Source organism: Passer montanus, unplaced genomic scaffold (assembly GCF_014805655.1).
Source record: "Passer montanus isolate IOZ18808 unplaced genomic scaffold, ASM1480565v1 scaffold2, whole genome shotgun sequence".
NCBI lineage: Eukaryota > Metazoa > Chordata > Aves > Passeriformes > Passeridae > Passer > Passer montanus.
In genome coordinates this window covers 23,016,854-23,033,621 of record NW_024366591.1, presented here as the reverse complement: position 1 = coordinate 23,033,621, position 16,768 = coordinate 23,016,854, and positions in this window count along the sequence as shown.

The window sequence follows — 16,768 nt, the reverse complement described above, 5'->3', positions numbered from 1 at the left end:
GTTTGTCAGCTAATTACTGCTGGCAGGACAGCCACTGAATCTGTGCAGGCACCGTGTCACTCGTTTTGGTGTGTGGCAAGACTCAGAGCAGATGGACATGCGGAGCCAGGATTCATTACCATACTGATGCATATCTATCACTAATTAACGAGCAAGGGTCTTATGCATGTTCAACAGGACACTTAAGAGGTCACACTGCCGCACTATAATGCTTTCAAGGCAAACTCTGATTCTCTTAGGCATCTAGCAAGGAAAGGAACAATAGCTTCAAATCATCAAAGAACCAATTAGGATCACCTTGTCAGTTGCTGACAGATTCTGCTGATTTCTACACTTACCTGAATTAATCTAACTTTGACTTGGGCCAAGGTCTCCATGTCTGTGACCCATATAGGAAACCTCGGACTTTATATCCAAGTAAGCAAATTGACAAAGTTTTCTGCAGGATCTGGGCAGGCTTGAGTCGGGGCTACATAGGAAATACTCCCCTATACTAAATAACCTTTCAAATCTCCCTGCAAGGCTCTTCTGAGGGAGAGAAATGCTCTCTTGGCACTGTGAGAGCTGATGAGAACTATTAGCAAAATCAGTTAGTGGTGACCTTCATGTCTTCTGAGTGTGGATGGACAAGTGAAGGGCAGGGAGGACATGGGATGAGGTGCAATTGTGGGGGATGTTCATGTCCAAGTTAATGTAGGTGTTCAGGCTCTGGCAGCCAGCACACAGGATAAACCAAAACCCAGTCAGTTCCTATCTTGCTTCACTTTTCTGAGAAATAAACTAGAAATAAGTCAGCTACAACCCATATATTGTGCAGCATGTGCAAAAAGGAAATTGAAGTTGCTTAACCTGTCATTAAAAGAATAACTATCCACTTCATTATCTGATAGCCTGTAGAGGGACCCTGAAGTGTCCTGAATACCACCTGGACTCCTAATTCACCATATTCTTAACTTAATTTCTCAGAAAAGGAATGGCTGTCTCTAAAAGACTCATATTTTCAGTCTAATGTTTCCTAGAGAGGGGCACCAAACAGCCTCCTTCAGACTGCATGCATCCAGTCTGTGGCTAAAAACATTCTAATGCCTTCCTCATCTTCACAATTGCTGCTTTTAATATTCCCTGTCTGACCAGCTGGGAAATCAGGCAAAAAATAAAATCAAAATACATTGATATTTACCTTATTGGAACATCTTAATGGTATGGAACTACACACAAACAAGAACACACAGTCACAAAGGCATCTTCATGACAGAGTTAAAGACAACAATAATTTAGCAGCTCAGTCAGCAGCAACACATTAGCAGCCAAATCCAAAGGCAGATGTGTCTTCAGCTTTGTAGCTTTAGTGTATACCGTGGCTCACCTCCAGCCAGCCACCCTGCTATTACAGGAGACGAGATTTTGCACCTTACACTCAGCACAGATGTCTCTCTTACACAGGTTTTGCCATGCCCTTGAGGTTATGTTAAATATGAGAAAATTGTATCAACCATGTAGCATAACAGGCAGCGTAGCATGTTAGAGGCTCAGCATGCACATCCGTGACCAAGACTGTCCATTTGAAACGTTGAAGCAGAGACAGTGAATTCTGATTGGAAGTGGTCATCCACCTTCTAGCCCTGAATTTTGACACAGCTGGTCTGGCCTTTTCTCAGTACTGCCTCCTCTGAGATACAGAGTCAAGAGGTAAGAAGGTTTGGTGTATTTGGGGTTAAAGCTGTATGACCCTCTAGCATTAGACAGTGCTCACTGTTAAAAGGTGAAATGTTATCACACCAGCCTCAGCACCATGCATGCAAATTTTGGATCAATTAAAGCCAGATCAACTCTGAAATTAAAAAGGAGTTTTCCACCTGATACAGATCTAGATGTGAGGACATGCAGAAACCATAGATCAGAAAAGCAATAGCAGAAAATATCTTCAGGCTTCAGCCAGAACAGATATTATGTTATGCTGTGTTATGTTTAATAGAATCCAAAATCTATCTGTGACTGGGTGATATGTGCTGAAGTTTGACTGCTTCCTGTCATTATGCATAGAGATTACACTTAGTGATGATAAATACTGAGCCATAAACCTCCTCAGAGTTCAGAAGAGATTTCTTGTTTTCAGAATGTTCTTCTGATGATACAACAATGTGACTCGGGACTTATTAAGTACAGCTGTTTCTTTTAATCTAGTGTACTTAGCTTCAATGTCAATTTTAGGCACTCCCCCTGGAGCTACATGAAAAATAAAGTTCTTCATCATTGCTCAGCTTTATGGAAATTCAATGCAAGCAGTCGTGAGCTGAACCTTGAGAAGGTCACACTTACAAGAGTGAATGAAGGAGCTTAGTGAGAATGACTGCTCAGAGCACTGAGCAGCACAGCCAAAATTAAGTGTAGGTGTGCTCAGAGTGCTCGCTGCTCTGTGGTGCCCGCTGGCCTGATACCAACAAACCAACACACCAACCAACCATCCCCTTATCTCCAGGATCCCCTCCCCTCACCACTGCCGAGCTTTTGAAAGGTTTGGGGCAGGGTTACCTTTTCTGAGGGATCTTTGGTTGCAATTTTAAAAAATCCTATTTTCAGTGTTTATGTCATGATGAATTATTTTGTCAGGAAAGAACTTCATGCCTCTCTTCCTTCTATTTTATGTTATCTATATTTAACACCAAGTGAAATAAAAAAGTACAGATTAAAAAAAAAAGCTTGTTTGTATTTTATTGCATTTTCTTTTTGGCTTTCTACACCATAAGTTTAATTTTTTCCACTGTTGTTTGAAAAGTTGCCTAATGATAACAAGTGAAACAGGATATTGCAGTGCTGCAGTAATTGATTCATTTCAAATGAATACTTTTGTGATGGAATGTTTTTCAAAGAAATCCTTTTTCATTCTGCCAGCCCCACTATTCAATTTGTAGACCTTGAAATTAAATAGATGTATAGTGTTCTATCAGTCCTGAGTGACTTCTGAAGAATTAGGATTACTTATATTTTTTTAAATTTTATTTCACAACTCTTTAAGGAATATTTTGGGAACTGTTAAGTGCCAGTAATTTATTACAAGAAAGAGCTGTTGAAGAGTGAGCAGAGGTATCATTTATCTCTTCTAGCCTACAGCAGAATTGCTGTATTACTATACTGTAAACATACTGAGATAATTGCTAATGGTAAGTGACAGAATACTCAACAGTTTGCCTATGGACAGGCTCACTCTGGGTATCACTGACACTGAGGGGTTCTCATGTACCACAGAGAAATCAAAGAAATTATTGTTTCTTTATGGTCTTACAACATAAAGTTGAGTTTTTATATAAACTGTAAATGTAGTAAAGGTCTTAGATAGTATTTAAGGTGTTCAGTTCACAGCGTTTGTTTTGGGGGGTTTTTTTGGTCCTTATGGCTTTGTATTTGAGCTAATAGAGATGTAAATTGCTACTGTTCTGCTCTCATTGTGTTTCAGATACTAGCTACTAAAACCAAGCAATTATGCAGCTTGTATTTGTGAGGTGATTGGCAAAAGTGCTGCAAAAGCTGGGGCAGTATAGGCTGGGAGTCCCAGCATGTTTACAAGGCACATGTCTTTGTAAAAATTATGTCATGTATTTTCTAGTTATATTCCATAAATATTTATTCTATAGATCTGCTAACTTACTACAAACAATATATCAGCCTGACACTCCTCATTCTTTTTTGCTGGCACATAAAATTTCTACAGTTCCTATATATTTTGGCAATCACAGGGATGATATTGAAAAACAGGGGAAAGTATCTTTTCATATGCACACTGCTCTAAGCCAGGACACTTGCCATCTAATATTAGACATTTGATTTCATACTTGACACAAATTAGTAGTGCCTTAGTCCTAGCATCTCTAGACCTATATTTGTCCATTAAATATCTTTGAATCTTTTGCAATGCAAACTAGCTGGATGATAGTTTCCCAGGCATACAGAATTGCTCATTATGTCAGAATCAGTGTCTGTTTTGTGCTTTTGGATCTGGCAGCAAATGGACCTGCAATTCCCATTTGTGCTGGATGAGTCTTCCTCGAAGGAAGAGAAGAAAATGGAAGGAGTTGGTTTTTTTTTTGTCTTACTTCCTTTAGTCTTTATTTTTGTTATCATTAAATAGTAGCTTCTACCACCAGATAATAACATGGAAATGCAGGTAATTAAATCAAAGGATTGTAAAATATCCAGTGCTGAAAAGAAAGCTGCCACAAAATCCATTTGCACAGCATATGGAAAGAAAACAAAAAAGTACAACTGGAAGAATTAATAAAACTTGACCACTGGAATCTCTGAGAAGACTCTTGAGAAGTGGGTGCACATGGACCTCATGAGGCTCAACAAAGCCAAGTAAGGGCCCTGAAAAGGGATCAGGACAACCCCCAGTATCAGCACAGGTGAGGGGTGAAGAGATGAGAGCAGCCCTGGTGAAAAGGATTAGAGGTACTGGTAGTTGAAAAGCTACATATGAACTGGCAATGTGCACTTGCAGTCCAGAAGGGCAGCCCTGTCCTGGGCTGTTTTGAAATCAGCATGGCCAGCAGGATGAGGAAGGGGATTCTGCACCTCTGCTCCACAATGGTGAGACTCCACACGGAGTGCTCTGTACAGCACTGGAGCCACCAATATAAGAAGAACACAGATTTGTTGAAGCCAGACCAAAGGAGGGCCCTGAAGATCACTGGGGGATGGAGTAGCTCTCCTTTGAGGAAAGGAGAGAGATGGGTTTGTTCAGCCTGGAGAGGAGAAGGCTCGAACAAGACCTCATTGTGTCCTTCTGGTACCTAAAGAGAGCCTACAAGAAGCTTGAGAGGGACTTTTCACAAGGACAAGGACATGTGAAGAGCTAGGGGAAATGGCTTTAAACTCCAAGAGAGTAAGTTTAGGTTAGAGAGTAGGAACAAATTTTTCACTAGGAGAGGGCAGTGGTACACTGGAACATGTTGCCCAGAGAAGATGTGGATGACTCACCCCTGGTTCAAAGCCAGACTGGATGGGGCATGGAACAACCTGATCCAGCTGAAGATGTCCCTGCACATTGCAGGGGGGTAACTTACCTGGAACTAGGTAACCTTTAAAAGTCTCTACCAACCCAAGGTGTTCTATGATTCAAGATGCCATGGAAATTCTCTAGGATCAGATGTACTGAACAAAGTAAAGTTCTTAAGTTACGGTTTAGCCCTAAATGCATAGGATTTTTAAAATTATGATAATATTATTCAACATGATTAATTTAATTTGAAACAGAACCCGTTCATAAGCACTGTGAAGTGAGAGCTGCTGGATGTGATTTGATAAGCTGGAGCTCAGTGATTTTTGTGTTTCTTTTCATCTGCTCAGACGTTCACCCTGGGTGTGCAGGATGGATTCAAGCCAGATTGCACAGATAACAGTGGGCAGCCAGGAGATCTGCCTCAGTGCACACCTGCAACTGCCGACTCTGTGCCAAAGCTGCAGGCATGTTCAGCAGATGGCTGGGAGCTTCTAGGCACCACAGAACACATGGAGCCATTGTCCACATCTAGACACAGGCAAGCAAGAGAGATTTTTCTCTCTCTCTCACACACACACACACACGGTCTATTTGGCGAAATAAAATGCACTTTAAAAAAAATCCAACCCAAATTTGATAGAAAAAATAGGACACTGACACAAGAAATGAAGCTACCACAGGAGTTTATATCAAAGGTTACCCCTAAATAGCCCCAAGGTGCATTAATATTTTCAAATTTGTATTCATAGTCCTCTAAAAGTCTTATTGCTTCTTTTTCTTCTTTAGCTTCAGACCATCACATGACTGTGAAATATTTTGCTTGACTTGGGAGGGAAGTACACTCTTCTGCTCTTCTATGCTAGAATATGTTAAAGGCTTTTCTGCCTACTAATGAGAGACAGAGAGGATGAGCTTTCACTGAGAACTTTTCTTTGAAGTTGAAAATCTTTGGTAGAGCCCTCTCATTTCTAAGGACACTATAATCATCTTGATGGGAGAAAAAAAAAATAAAGAATTCTGGCTCTGTACAGATCTTCCTCCCACTCTCCCCCTCATTTTCTTTCTCCCTTTTCTTCATGCACACGCACACGTCCACACACACACACACAATCTCTCTCTGTGGGGTACAGAAACAGCAACCTACAATGCATGTATTTTTTTAACTGCACATTTACATCTACACAGGTATGGATATTTTGTTTAAAATGGCTTTTACCTGTAGCACATGCATACCAACACTCACACACCATACTTTAAGGACTTTACTTTTATCCTTTTCAGTACACTTTTATGGTTTTGACCTTTATTTTCTGTACACATCCACACATCCTGTCAAATCTTTTGCAAATGAATTTTATAGACGCAAATATTTGCTCTGAAGGAATCTGGAATTATAAACACCCACACTCAAGGAGACTTCACTTTAAACATTAATACTTTGCTATGGAAATACTTGCATTCTTCACTTAGGGAATAAAATCTACATCCTGTGTGACCGCTTCCAACCAGACAGCACAGCTTCAGTTACAATTATGCAGCATAATTCCCTGCAATAGAAGGATAGTGACAATAATCAATTCAAATGCCTTCGGATAAATAATTTTAAAGTAAATGCATATTGCTGTAGAATGTTCAGCAAGCAGAAAAAAAAAACCCCAGTAGCCTAATATGTTATTTCTTGGGAATAGTTCTTTCTGCCCTTAGGCTGATATATTCTTTGGGAACACGTTAATGCAGTTCCTATAATTAGCGAGTACTTCACAATCACCTTCTAGAGAATTAAATCTCTCTGTGACACTCCTGTGCGCTTTGAAAGCGTCGAAGCATACATGGTTCTTGTATCAGCAGAAGAAAGGTTGCAGGGCAGAACCGGGGGAGGGGGCTTTAAAACGTTGCCAGGAGGCATCAACAGGAGAGATGACATCTCTCCTCTTGGAGAAATACTAGTGAGTGCTGGTCTCACTGAAGCCGCTGGGCATTCTGACAGCTGCTCCCGCAGCAATCCAGCTCGGGGAATGGCTTCATTTGCATTGTGCAGGGGTGGGGGAGAGGTAAATCAGAGTCAGGTGCTCCTTTCCTCACCTGGATAAGGAGGTCACACGTGGGCTGGGTCCCTGGGGAGCAGCTGGCAGCTCTCTCCCAGCCATTTCCCTTGTGCCCTTCGGCCACTCCTGTTCTGCCCCCTCACCCCTCTCCTGCTCACACCCCGGGGCTATGATGTCTACAGGCAAAATGTGTTCCTTCAAGTGAGATTAACTGCCTGCGATAGCATGGAAATACCACCGTGTGGTTTTTAACTCTTTGAGTGTCCTGGGACAAACTCTGTCATGGGAGCTCCTGCTCTGGCTGCCACTGCATCTTCTGTTGGATTGGCATGCCAAGAGATGTAAAAGTCACGTCTGAATATCAAGCTGATATACTGTCATGCTTGGTAATTATTCTGTCAAGTGTCTTATGGGAGGCAAGAGCAGAAACAGCTGTGGAAAAGCAGGCAAGGACTGTTGTTCTTGCAAATATCTTGAGCTTGTTGTTCAGTAATTGCAGAGCTGTAGAAAGGACCAGAGTTGATATGACATATTTCATTTTGAGTGTAAAACTGGCCTGGTGAAGGAAATGACTAGAAAAAAAATGTGCAAAAATTTTACTTCTGATACTGTTTGCCAGGTATCTGAGAACTTCAAAAGAATAGAGTAAAAAAAATCCCCAAACTCTTAATGTCTTTTTTTTTTTTTTTTTTTTTTTTTCTTTTAAAATTTTATAAAAAGAATAGAGTAAAAAAAAAAATCCCAAAACTCTTAATGTCTTTTTTTTTTTTTTTACTCTGTAAACTTGAATTTAATAAGAGGGGGTTGCACATTTACATAATGCATTAGTTGATTGCAGATCCATCCCTGGACCCCATGGATCCCTGTACCTCCTCATGTCAGTAAGCACACCTAAAAAATTCCCTATTTCTCATTTTGAACCAAAGAAGGCTTTTATGACATGTAATGTTAAAATGTATTTAGCTAAAATAATTTTTCAGAGGTGATCTACAGGATTAGAATTTAGACTGCTTGGGAGTATTCTGTATGATTTAGACAGTGATAATGCTCTATGTCTCAAAAAAAAAGAAAACAGCAAAAAATTTGTAACTAAATGTCTCTGTGGTAATCTGATTAGACCTTCTCTTTATGTGTAATATTACACAGCTCTTTAATTTCCTGTAGAATTTCTAATGCACTCATATTACTGTGGTTCCACAACTGCTGGAATAGTTGGAGCAAAAAGTTGAAGACAACTGATCAAACACTAGGCAGTATTTTTGAGATGTTCAATTAAAATGTTTAAGGGGTCTGTGAAAACCTGAAAGCAGCTACTTAATAGGGCGATTTATTCATTGTTGGAAGTTGAGGGGAAGTTGAGCATTTGTAAGACTAACCTCTCTTGCAAGGATAAATTAGATTAATGGTTTACAAAATGTTCTGGGTAATGTAGCTCTTGTACCTGCAGGGTTTTAGGTAGGCAGGCACGTGAGAAGTCTGCAGTACTGCAGGGCTGGCATGCACTGCTTATTCACATTCATACCTGCAAAGCCGGTAGTGATCTCATGCCATCAGAATGAGTTTGGAACAGAATTCATTGCTTATTCCAAGAGATATCACTTTTGAGAAGCCCTCCTGGTGCAGGTTAGACTTGTTCTTTCTTTGACCTTCACACCTTTTAAACCATATGCCTCTGAGGAGGATGATATAAGGACATTGAAGGACTTTGGTCAAAGACCAGATTCCTAAGTCCTAGATTCTTTGTAAACAGTACAGACATCCTGTGGGGCCTGGAGCTTATAATCTCATTTTTTATGTGCCTTAAATTAATTTTCTCTGAAATTGTGAAATTTGTCCATCTCCCAAATATGTAGCTGATATTAAAACTTATTTTTACTCTAGGACATGACATATAGTATGGACAAGAGGTAGCTGGGAGTTTCACTTCATCTCTGCTTCTATCACACTTTCAAATTATCAGTTTCTAAGGTGTAAGTTGAGATGGACACAGCCCTGGGAGCTGCCAAGCCACATATTCCAGTAACTGAGGTGCCAGTAGAGAGAGCTGAAAATCTCCCATGAAAGCCCAGAGAATTAAATCATACTGTAGAGCAGAGTCGGTGTAGATGCACATGCACACATACATATATACATATCTATGCACAGATATCAGTCAATTAGCCTGATAAACCCAAATCATTCTGTGATTCTACAAAATAAAATTAGGGCAGAATGTTTTAGCTATGAGTTTTAGCTATGAGTTCAAACAGCTATATAAATCAGCCGTTTCCCTTTGCAACCCCAGCCACTGTCAGAGAAGGTATATGGAGTTTATCCTCTTAAGTACAGCAGGAGTAAAAAGCAGCCAGCCCTTCCCCTGCCCTCCATTTCCAGGACAGCTTTTCCAGAGCTCTTGCAATAAGAAGGTCTGACTTTCCACCCTAGTTGAAGGTGACTGTGCTTTTCTTACTATCTCTTTACTTCTTTCACAGCTTTCAAGAGGTGCAAGGACCATGAACCTTTGTTGTGGACAGTGTTTGCCATGTGATAAATTGCCTGGGGCAGGAAGTTCTAGACAGTCCCATTTTCTCTTCCTACAAAGGGCTGTCATTGTCTCTTCCATAAATGTGTCTTGCACATGTGGCAGGGAGGAACACAGTCTCTAGTTGTATGGCAAGGAAATTGTCTTCAGAGGGGAACTTGCCCATACTTAATAGACTATAATACCTTGTCGTGTTCTGTAACAATAAGCTTGATGCAAGCATCAAAAATCCATTAAAATTTCCATAACCCTTTCAAAAAGAAGGCTCAAACAGGATGGGTAGCCATTAAAGAGGAAGCCTGTAGGAACATTGTAGGATCAGACTCTAAATATATGTAATCTGAATTCATTAAATTCCACACAACTTTGTAAAACTTCCCCTTTTAACTAAGGAAGAGACATGTTCCCTCTTTTTTGTCATACTAGAATAATTGCAGTATATTAAGACACACCAGGTAAGCCAGAGCAAAGCTTGTTTGGAGTTCTCATTTCAACTGCACATTATGCACTTGCATTGTAATATATTCAAACTGACAGCTTCATTATGGAGAATTAATCTAAATTATGTCTAGACATATATTTGCAAGAACAAGCATCACAGAGACTGTTTGGTGGCTGACTGTTCAGAGGAATTTAACAAGAAAATCACAGGCTTAAACCTTAAAAAATAAACAGCTAAATTGATAAACAAAGGAATAAACAAGCTTAGATCCTGCTTCAAGAACAATACCTAAACCTTCACCCTAGAATTTTAATAGTTTACACACTCCTTCACCAGTTTACCATTTTAATTATCATCCCCTCTGCTGTAGGAATGCAACCCTGCTATAATGCTGCCACAGAAACCTACACAGCAAGAGTGTAGGGAAGTCACAGCAAGCCATAGGAAGCATTACATGATTCCTGTTTCTGTGCAGTAAAAGTGCCTGGCTATGCCCCATACTTTGAAAGAATATTGTGAATCTCATATGGCTAATTTATATCACGTGTGTCAAGAGGGCTAGCTCTCATTTTAACATTTGTGAAGTTGCAGACATAAATTTAGAACTGCTCCACCATTAACGGTGATAAGAAAAAAGGAGACTTGTAGCTCACTATAAAATTATTTATTATTTTTATTAAAGAAAAAGGCTTTAGGATTTTCCATCTGGCGATAATAATTTTATTACCCACCTCTAAAGAATCCACAACACTACCAATGGATCATACAATTAACAGTAAGTTTAAAGTCTCAGTCTATACAGTACTTCAGATTAAACTCACTGCAAGCTAAAAGCTTGCAACTGCAGGGCAGGGGATGGCATATGAGAGTTTTGGTGTTTCACTGTGGCTGGGACAAAATCAGATGCTGGACAGGAGAAATGTGAGACTTGAGAGTGCTTCAGCACCAGGACTCTGTATTTACAGCAGTCAATTCAATTCCTTGACATGCCTCTTTTCTCCATGGGGAAGCAGGAAAAACTAGCATGGGCAGAGCCCTCAGTAACACGTCCTAACAGCTTCCAGCCTGGGGAAGGCTTTCACTCGTCTGGCTCAGGGGGAGGGCAGAGCTACCTCAGCAGATGTGCCTGCAGATAGATACACCACGTGGGAAAGGTGCATTGCAAGAATTGTACATGTCCTACAGAAATGGGAATGAGGTAACAATGACGGCAGCGCAGGAAGGTCAAATTAATTTCTTAAGGTTGCCCAAAGGGCCTGTGCCAAACACAGTGTTTCAGCCCTCCTGAATTCTGAGTGAGTAACTGGGAGTGCAGTGGAGTTTTACCTTCAGGAACACTATTGCTGCTACCTTTAGTAAGTGCTTTAAGTGCTCTGTCAAAAGTGTTTAACAGCTACATAGGAAGCAGAAGCAGGGGAGTATGGCATTAGTTAGCCACCGCTGTGTGCTGGGTTGCCCTTCTGGTCTCTGCTGCCATGGGAGGCTGAGGCAGAGGTTTCAAAGGGGAGCCACAAAGCTGGATTGTGGGCTGCCAAGCAGACTGTAAGGAGGGGAGACATAAAGACCACAATTTATTCCAAAAAAAGAAACGTGAAGTGGTTTGGGTGTTTTGTACAAGTGTTAGCACACAGGATGAATATCTGAGAGTAGAGAGCTTTTAAACTTATACTGACAAAGACGTGACAAGATCCAATCACTGATAAATGTCCTTTGGTGGAAGAAACTCCAAATCACAGCCTGCAATCAGTAGTGAGTACCTTCATGATTGCCTTCAGGCTATGAAAGCGGTCCTTCTCCCTGCCTCCAAGATATATTTTGATTATTTCCGTATCAATCTACCACTTCCTGAAGTGTCAGAACCTAGTCACCAGTTAGAAGCAGGACAATGACAGGGTAGACCACTGGCAGAAGGTGCTAAACACTCTCAGCAATCTGCTTTGTGTATCTTCCCCTGGTGCTCAGAATCACAGCAATAACCAGATTTGGGGTGGGAAAAGTTTTTCTCAGTCAAACAGGATCTTGAGGTTTGGAGGTTTTTTTTGTTTGTTTTGTTTGGGGTTTTTTTGTTTGTTTGGTTCCTCAGGATCGCAGCAATAACCAGATTTGGTGTGGGAAAAATTTTTCTCCTAAAGACAGTCAAACAGGATCTTGAGGTGTTTTTTTTTTTCGTTTGTTTGTTTTTTGGGTTTTGTTTGTTTGTTTGTTTGTTTGTTTTTTCCTTTATCTTCAGCAAAGATTGGAGTTTGCAGGTTGGAATTCCTCATTGTCAGGGATCTTCAGGGTTCAGTACTTGGTGGGGTTTTTTTTCTGTACCTGGTACAGAGCTTTTTCTCCAAAAATCTGAAACACTTATTATAACCAACACTTAGTATAAGTGACATCTTTGGGTCATGCAGGAATTCAAACAATTCTTTTGGCTATTAAGAGAACATCACTACCCAAGTAAACTTTTAAAACAAAGACATACAAAGTCCTTCTCAGCCATTAGTCCACCCTGACAATGCCCAGACTCCTCATGCTAGCCGCCTGGCAGAGATTAACAACTTGAAGCCCATCTCATTTCTGTTCCCTATCAGAATCAAGAAAATGGAACTCTTTCTGCTCATCTCCCTTTAACAACTTAATCCAGCTGGAATTCCAAGAATATCCCAATGTGACCACACTGCATTCAAAATGTAATTTAAAACATAGCTGGATGAGAAAAACATATTTATGTTTCTTGTAAAGGGTTGAAATGACCAACTGAGTTGTGGTCAGTTGACACAGGTTCAACTGTCCTTTCTTTGCTCGGGGGAATTTAAACCTCAGAGGAAGAAATCTTTGCTTCAGGCACTCCTCTGAGCACTAGTTAAAAAAAGATTTTACAACCAGATAAATGCCAACATCAGTCATGGAACTAAAGAAAAGTTTAACGTCCACTCAGTGTGTTTGAAGGAAGAGCACTGACACAGCCTTTCTAGTGTAAATTAAAGCCCGGGAACACTGAGTGAAAGTACTCAGATACCTGTCTGTAAATAGATTTGGAATACAGGAGTTCTGGCCTGGCTGTGATAGCGCTCCATCTGTTTCTCTTCCCTTCTGCTGTTGTCCACTGCTGCTTACAGGGCTCCCCACTGCACCCTGTGAGGGGCCTATCCCAGGACTAGCAAACTATGAGTTTGTGCACGGTAGCCCTGCACAAAAGTTTTCAAAAATTTACAGCTGGATAAGACAGAAACAGAAAGGACATGCCAGAAGAAGAAACCTAAAATTATGTTTGGTATATGGTCACTTCTATAAGCTGCCCATGAAAAAATATCTAGGTTCTGACAAAATTGCAAATGAAATTATTCAGTGAGAAGAAAAAAAGCCAACCCAAACCCTTGAGAGTTATCAAAGAATTACTGGCGTGTCCATCACATTTTTAGCTTTTTCACATCTCAGCTGTATGCATATACTCTGTTTCTCCTTACCTTTGAACCTACTCTGATTGGATTCTGTCCATCACATTTTTAGCTTTTTTACATCTGAGCTGTATGCATATACTCTGTTTCTCCTTACCTTTGAACCTACTCTGATTGGAAGTGAATTCAAGATATGACTGAAACCCTCAAAGGTTTTTACTGGTAGAACATTATTCTAGAGGGGAACTGAAAGGTGAAAAAGTACAAGGAGAGGGGACAGAAAATCTTAATATTATTCTGTCAAATCAGCCAAGAGAATAATCTCTATAAGAAGACTGACTTGATGTTCTGTACTCATTACTTTTATCTGGCTTTCTCTTCCTTCTGCAGGTAATACTCAGAGCTTTTGAAGGTCTGAGCCTCACTCATAGGCCCCTCCACTGGCTGTCTGGTTTTGTGACCCTTGCAGGAACTTTGCAGCAACAATATACCCAAAGGCTGTCAAATTTCATTCAAATCAGCCAACAAGTTCTGTGACTACTGAAGGGGAAAATATATTCAGGGTGCAGTTCAGGCAGAAATAGAAAAGCTTGTCAGCCCTGAAGCCATGAACAAACCACCTGATACCAGCCAGGGTTAATGAAAGGAGAAGGAGGGCTCAAGCTACTTTACCCACTCCTACATATTCCCCTTAAAACTGCAGGTTGAAATGCAGGCTAGTAGAAACTGGTTTATTGGTTTTAAGTGCTTCAACTTCTGCTTGTGATTCATCAATAGAAGAGCGGGCTGCAGCATGCAGGGAGGTTTGTTTGGCCAGCTGTGAGCCAGAGCAAGTCCAGACTCATGGAACCAGTCATCACTTTATCACTGTTAATATCGCCATGCAGAGCTCTCTGTTGATTTTCTTGGAGGGAGTGGGTAAGGATGGAGGGAAGATGTGGATGAAATCTAGTTCCAGGACAGCAAAGATCATTTGATTAACATGTGGAAAGACATGGGAGAGGATCATCTGTACTGTGCTGTCATACATACACATCACTGTATCCTGGCTGTCTGAATATTACAGACATATTTAAGAGGCTGCAAATTGATAACTAACTTTCATGTCCAACATTACAGGGTAAGAATCTTACTGAGCATTCATGATGGTCAATGTGCATTCATTTAAAAACGCAAAATTCTTCTTTTTATGCATTTTTTTCTGTGCCCTTATGTATTTCAAAAAGACATAGAAGAAGAAAGAATTAAAACATCATTTTCTAGGCAATGAAATCTAAATAATTATAGGAATAATTATGTTTGGTGTCTGCTTCTCTGGTGTAAATATAACCCATCCTACCATGTAATAGAAGTTAATTTTAAACAGTGCACATTTACACAGCTCATGTGAGGTTTGATTCTATTTTCAGTTATTAGCCATGAAAGCTACCACTGTACAATCCCTCAGTTCAGTGACAATCATTTGGAGGGTAATTGCATGCCTTGCATTAGCTCACTGCCACATGTCAGCTAAGGCATGAAGCCATTGCTCAGGAGTAGCTCTGTGTCTGATTGAAGTGTTCTATTAGACTTCTGCTGAGGAAATTTCTGCTGGCCTGGTTTGTGTTCACACTAATGACTTTATACACTGTCAAAGAAGAGAAAAGGAGCCTTAAACCACATACCATTTTCTCATATTTCTCCCCTGCATCCCTTCATACTTCATGGGCTATGTGATTATTATAACCTGCTGATCTGGATATGAAGGAGGATGCAGGGACCTTTTCACAAGAGCAGCATGTAGTTACAGGATGAGGGGAAGTGGATTCAAACTAAAAGAGAGTAGGTTTAGATTAGATATTAGGAAATAATACTTTACAGTTAAGGTGATGTGGCACCAGAACCGGTTTCCCAGCAAAGTTGCAGGCCCATCCCTGGAAATGTTGAAGGCCAGGCTGGAGAACTGGACCTCAAAGCAACCAGGTCTAGTGGAAAGGGGTTGGGACTAGGTGATCTTTAATTCCCTTCCAACCCAAACCATTCTATGATTCTATACAGAGCAAGTAAGCAAACCCAGCAGATGGATCAGGCTCTGCACAGAGGCTTTGCAAAGCTGTATTCCTCTCTGGGAAGTCACTGACCTCACCCAGTGCTGCAGCAAGAGGTAAGGACTGGGACCAAGTATCAGGAAAGGTAGTATAAGTGGCAGTACGGCACCTTCACAATTCAATATAATTTAAATCGATTTAATATTTCCCTCCAAACTGATGAAATATTACCTTTGGCACAATGTATCCACACTTCCCTCTGTCTTTGCAGCCAGCCTGCATTCCCAGCGATATTGAATTGACTGCATGTTTGACAGCCATGTCACCTTCTCTGACATCTAAGTAGGCATTTCCTTTGCTCCCTGACCGGCAACTTGACAAGCAGTGCATCAAGAAGATGAAAAGGCAGTGTTTTTATGAATAAAGGACAAAGAAATGCAATAAAAGCTGTCCCTTTTACTGATCACCAGCCTCTCTGGCAGACTCAGCTTATAATGTTGCAATGCTGAAAGGCTGGAAATTATCAAAAGTGAGGAGCCATGCTGCTGATCAGCTGCAAACAGCCTGGGAAGTCAGTGGGTTCCTGCTGGACTGGCTGGTGGGGCTCCTGGGGCTGCTGTGCTGATCAGGTGTTTGTGGTGCTGGAGAGGGATGGACCCAGAGAAATGGGAGGGGAGAGAGAAGGGAAACCCCCATGGCAGCACCAGCATGCTCCAATAAAACCCCAAGCTGTGACGCCTGGACAGAGGTTTGTTTTTCAGAGAGTGTGGCACATGGCAAGGCTGTTGACGGTGCTGCCTGGCCAAGCACAAAGAGCTCCTTGTAGGGCTGCTGGTGACTTGTCCTGGAGTGCTGCCACTCCAGCTGTGTTTCTGGTCTCAGTCACTTGGTCACTTGCTCCTGAGTTCGCCCCTGCCTCTGGCCACTGTGATTTTAGCTAGAATCCCATTTCACCAGCTATTAAAATGAAGTGTTTGGGTGAGGGATGTGAGCAGTGGCTTGTGGCTGCTAGGGCCCCCTGCCTCCCAAGGGGTCTGGGATGCTCTGCTGAGCTCTCAGAAAGGTCACAGGGCTGCGTTCCACATGGGAAGCCCAGCTGGGTGTCAGGTCTCTTCCAGTGCCAGTGCCAGCTGCCCTGGTGATAGCATTCTGGTGCCCCCAGTATCCCCATGGCAGGGACAGGGGGGAGTATGGGATCTGCCAGTGATAGGTGGTGGTGGGAAGAAAACAGGAAGGCAAATGAGCTGCGCCCCATGAACCAGCTTGGGAACTGGTGCCCATCCTAAAACCCTGGTCTCTGCTGCTACTATTATACAGTTAGTGGCTAGAGTATTTCAAGGGGCTGAACTCATGT